Below are 6,000 nucleotides of genomic sequence, written 5' to 3'. Positions count from 1 at the left end.
CTGACACAATTGGGCTGGGCGTACATCCTTTCCCAAGGATTTTCCATTTAGCGGTAATTATAATTTTGTGCAGTGCAGTGTTGCCGCAGAACACAGCAGGGACTAAACTATTATTTATTATCACTGGTTATTAGCCAAGCTAAAATTGTAAAGCGAGCAAGCGAGAAAATCTCTCTCTCTTTTTTTGGTTATTTTTGTTACACATCTAATTAAACTTTTAAAGCTGCACAAGTGTTTTCCTGAAAGGATATATTTAAGATGCTTTTTTATTTAAGAGAGAGAGAGAGAGAAATGCAATTGGAACAACATTTGTTTTGTGTGGTAAACAGAAGCCTTTTGGCAGAAGAATCCTTTAGTTTTCAAAACTGCCAAGAATTATTTGCTTATCTGCAGAATTTCAACTGCTCTCTCTGCCTGTAAGTCATATGGAAGCAGAGCTGGGATAAACAAGATTCTGTAGCAGAACGGTTGGGCGTACTGTAAACATACATTATTAGGTTCACAACCTAAGCAGTTTGCATTTCCCTGTTATTAAGAGGGGAGAAAGAAAAATGGGGCGGGGGGAGGAGAGGAAGGGGGACGTTAAGTGAAGCCTGGATATTCTAATGTAATTTGGAAAGGGCTGCAGAGTTGTCTAAATGATAATGGTATTTGACAGTTTGATATGTATTTATAGCTGTTGCCAGCCCTGTCTGAATACTATATAGGATTATCAGGGATTTTGTGGGTTTATCACCACAGGCATGCAGGATTAACAGCCTGATGAAGTCAAAAAGAATTATTCAGCCAATCCTATCCATGTACTCATATTGCGCCCTTCACACAAGGTCCTGGAGCACTATATATATGTGTGCATAAAAGCACACAGTAACTGCCAAAGGGGGGAAAAATCAAGTCAAAATAAAAACAGAAGTATTCAGTCTTCCCTTGGAATAGAGAAGGAAGCCATGCCGCCGCCGCAAATCTCCCAGCCCAAACTGAAACCAAAAGGAATTTACCAACTCGTGAAGGGAACGCCGACAACAACAACCTAGCCAGACTATTAGCTAAGAATAATGAAATATTTAGGAGTGAAAGAAGAGTCAAGAGACTGCTTCGTCAAGGAATCCACAAAGTATCAGCAAGTTTTATGTGAAATCAGAGCTAATGGTTTTTGTTTGTTGTTTTTTGGATGATTCTGTGGGATTGGCTGTATCAGATGAGCAGCATATCGGTTGACTTCGATGCCATCTCACAAACAAGAGGAAGAGCCAAAGCACAACGATCATTTGAAATTCACAATTCTCTGAATTTTGCAATGCTGTTCGCCAGCAACTAATGTGCGCAAAAATGCTCCCATCAAGCCTGCATATATTAGTAAAAAGAACACACCAACATGCATTGCATTAGGGGAGATTGCTGTGCAAAATTGCAAAGAAAGAGGAAAAATTTGTACCACAACACTGAATTTTCACAAAAAATAACAACAACAACAACAACAACAACAACATTGCAGTGTCGAAAACTGAAGTTAATGTTGGGAAAATGAGAAACTGAGAGAACATGAAATGAACAGACTTGCACTTCCCTCATCAGATGGCAGCACCATCCCATCTACCCATACCTGGTCTATGGTCTATATTATGTGCAGCAAGCCCTACGTGGTCCCATCAAGGCAGGAAAAGGGGAATCTGGGACGCTCAATATGTCATTGGCCTCCAACTCCCATGAACCTTAGTCAGCATAGCCAGCAGTCAGGGGTGATGGAATTTGTAGTGCAGCAACATCTGGAGGGCCAAAGGTTCCCCTTCTCAACATTATGACAACGTAAACCATATAAAATAAGATTTGTTTCCATTTGCTTTGATACCCTCTTTGGGAATCAGTGGTTCAGGTCTGCAAGAGGCCTTCCATAACACATATGCAGAAAATGTGCCAAGGAAGAAGCATTTTCTATACAACAGAATAATAAATCCCAATGTCCTGACACTCCAGATGTGCTGGTATGGCAAGAGCAAAACCATTGCTCTTAGGAATCTGTGTAAAATAACATGCTTATGCTTGCAGCAAATGGGGGAAAAGGCATGGCCGATGTACCTGTAGCTGGCAGGGAAGAAATGCTTCGCTGTTCAGATGCTGACAGTCTGAAATTAAATTAAAGAGCAGAAGATGGGAGGAACATGGGAAGAGGAGGGGTGCGTGGCATTGAATGTGGGGAGGGAAGTGGTGAGTTTGGGAAAAGAGGGATGTTGGATTTATACAGCTTCAAGTTCAGGGAAATGGGTGCTTAAAATGAAGGCCAATTTAGTATTAATATTATAAGGAGGCATCCACTTTCCCTCTGGATGCTGACATATACAGTGGTACCTCGGGTTAAGTACTTAATTCATTCTGGAGGTTCGTACTTAACATGAAACTGTTCTTAACCTGAAGCACCACTTTAGCTAATGGGGCCTCCCGCTGCTGCCGTGCCGCTGGAGCACGATTTCTGTTCTCATCCTGAAGCAAAGTTCTTAACCTGAAGCACTATTTCTGGGTTAGCGGAGTCTGTAACCTGAAGCATATGTAACCTGAAGCGTATGTAACCCGAGTTACCACTGTATACAGATTTATGCAGGGGTCATGTGTCTTCCGTAACTAGGATAGCATCTAATCACAAAGGTCTACAAAGTTAGGGCAACACCAGGGTGCACTAGGGTTGCCATCCATCTCTAGAAAAATGTGATTGTCCTCCCCCCCTTTTTTAAAGAAAAATGCCCCCTGTCCTGTTTAGACTTCAAAAGGGACTCATTTTTCCCCCACATATTCGAGCTCCTCCTCAAAACAGGGCGGGCAGAGGGTGGGTTTGGTGGGAGGAGGAGAGCAGGAGCCTGAGCGGGAGTTTGTGTGGGAAGAGGTTGGATCCACGAGGAGCTGAGCCAAGAGTGAGAGTTATCGTGGGATGCGTGCAGAGGGTGAGGTGGGGCAGGGAGGACGAGTTTGAGAGAGAGAGTTTTTGTGTGGGCAGAGAGTGGGTTGCAGAGAGGGAGGGGGCTGCAGTGCATGGCTTGCCACAGTGGGGTTTTGTGTGGGCAAGTGATGCAGTGGGTGGGTCAGTGTCAGGGTGTTGCCAGCAACCCTCAGCTGGTTGCCCAGGGAAGTATAAAGACAAGTAAAAGTTTCTTACAGTCCTCGTTTATTTCAGACTTTACAGAGAGAGGTTATACAACCCAGACTCTTGCCAAAGTTGTGACGTTTTGCTACGGGAAAGGCAAACCTGCCAATGCAGGAGAATTCCTTTCTGGCCCTTCAACATAGCAGCGCCTGTGTACCTGTGGAGAAAGGGTTAACCTTCAAAAGAAGTCTTAACTGAGGATGGGTAGGGTGGGAGAAGCTCTGGAGCCAACTGACGATTCCTAGGAAAGATCCTCCCCTTATTGTGTGGGCAGGTAGTCCCTCCCCCTACCTGGCCTGATCACCTTGGCAACGCCTCCCCAGGTGGGATTGGGCAACTGACTGAGGTAGGCGGAGACCTCCAGGTATCCCACCTGGGGGGAGGCACAGCCAAGCCTGTGCTAATGGTGCCGCATAGGGTCCAGGGGGCTGCGCACGACCACGCAAATGGGCCCCCCATTTAATGTGGGGAGCGGTCATTACAGAGAGAGGCTATAGAACCCAGACTCTTGGATAATGGCATTGTCCCTAGTGAATCTCCATCCCCATCTCTCCCACTTCCTCATTCGTCATCTTCATCACCTCCTTTACGGGTGCTGCTAAGCGCCCTCTGTCTTTGAGCTCTTTGCTCTCCTGCTTTCAAGGCTCGCCAGGTTCTGGGAGATGGAGGGTCTGGAATGCTTTCTAATGACATGGTGATGTCAGCCAGCTGCTCCTCCGGTTCTGCCTCCTCTCCCATGATTTCCCAACTTTCCCCCTCATCTGCCTCTGAGCTGTAACCTCCCTCAAACCCCTGTTGTAACTCTATACTGTCTTCCTTTTCCTCCTCCCTGGAAGGGTCAGGATGGGGAGGCAGTCTCCACCACTCCTCCTCCTCTGCCGTGTCCCTGATAGTCAGAGAGCAAGGAGGGGGTTGCAGGGTCCTGGTCCAGTGTGGGAAAGAGAGTTTTTGCACAGGCAGAGGGGACAAGGGTGGGTTGGATTCAGAGAGTGAGGGCTGAGGGTTGCACATCCCTGGTGGAAAGTGTGTGCGGGAGAGAGAGTTCTTACATGGTCTGGGGCAGGTGGGTCACAGACTGAGACTCAGAGTCAGAGAGTGAGAGAAAGGAGGAGTTGTATTTTCTGATCCAATTCATCTAAGGAAGTCAGATTATCCTCCACCAGAGCCAGGGCCTTCTCAGTGATGGCTCCGACCTGGTGGAATGCTCCGTCCTGTGAGACCAGGGCCCTGCAGGATTTAACTTCCTTCTGTAGGGCCAGTAAGACAGAGGTATTCCGCCTGGCTTTGTACTTAGCCTGATTTTATACACACACACACACACACACACAATTTTTATTTTTATTCCCCTTCCTTCCCTCCCCCTCCCCTTTTTATGAAGATTACCCCGCTCTAGGATCCCACAGCTAATTCTCCCTTGGTCTTCTCGCTGGCCCAAATAGGACTAATTTAGCCAGCTAGCCCTGGTGATCATCTAATGTCAATGGATGGATTTCCCCCCTAAATTAATTTTTGATTTTATTGTTATTCACGTTTTATACTCTATTTTATGCTGGTTTTTGTAGCATCAGTTAAGTGTTTTCAATTTGTTGTTAGCTGCCCTGAGCTTGGTTTTCTGAACCGGGAAGGGCAGCGTATAAATAAAAAATTATTATTATTACTATTATTATTATTATATGCAGCAATGTTTCCTTAATGCTGCAATTCATCTTCCACCAGAAATTGCATTACCAGTGCTGGCCACTGTGATGAAATTATGTAACTTGCATTGTTATGTACTGAAGTTCTCACCCTGGGCCAGCAGGGGGATACTGTAGATAGTTATGCAAATAAGGGATCGAAAGTGGCGTTCAGTGATTGGATAGTTTTAGAAAGTTGATACAGTTACGTTGTACTGGAGCTCTATATAAGCAGGCTGACTGAACCCTTCAGTTCAGTTCTGTCCTGGCCTGTGAATAAACAAGAGCTGTTTGAAGAATCGCTGTGTCGTCTGATATGTTCACCCACAACTTAACATGCATCATTTATGTAAATGATGTTGCAATTCCATTCAAAGGAAACACAATGCACATCAGGGAGGGGGGAGTAATCAAACACATAGCATTTGCAGTCTGAAAGCAACTACAGTGAATACCAGGCAGGTCTGCTGCTTTTGGTTTCCATTCTGTACATGGGGCGAATAAGCAAACATTGGCAATTTCCGCTCCTGTTTCTGTTCCCGTTGAAATTTTCTGACATCCCTGTCTATGATGCGGCAGATGAACTGGACCTGACATAATAACATGACTCATCAACCTGAGAAGTTTTCCATTTCAAAAATGTTCTGTGTGGACTTGCATCAAAAAGAAAGAAAACCTGGGAGATTGGCATGGCCTCTGTTTGCGGCTTCTTGTCAGCCAAAAACTTCTCTCCATCTGCTTTAATTCTTGGAGCAACAACCCTATTTAACTTTTCAACTTCTCACCTGGGAGCTGGTTACATTATATATACATTTTAAAGCTAATGGCGTATCAAAGGCACAACTGAGGGAGCTGCCGACTGTGCGTGCATCATGGGGCTGAATAAATTATACATGTCACAGCAAACCGGATGCTTTGGGAAGAATATCTGAGGTGGCATTACTGCTGACAGAAGGAGATTCTCTTTCAGCTGAAAAGGCACTTGCTACTTTGGGAAGCATGCGCCTCTCTCTGCTGTATTTCTGATGCTTTTAGAAGACAAAAATATGCTCGCTTAATGCTGTGACAGCTGAAAAACATTTCCTTTGAATGTTTTCTTGATTTGATATTGAACATATGAGACGTATGGAAAGTGGGGGGTGGGGAGAGAAGTGAAGAGACACAAGGTAAAGGACAGTAAAAGAGAAAGAA

Source organism: Podarcis filfolensis (genome assembly GCF_964270895.1).
Source record: "Podarcis filfolensis genome assembly, chromosome: 17".
In the NCBI taxonomy this organism is placed as follows: domain Eukaryota; kingdom Metazoa; phylum Chordata; class Lepidosauria; order Squamata; family Lacertidae; genus Podarcis; species Podarcis filfolensis.
This window is presented reverse-complemented; position numbering follows the sequence as displayed.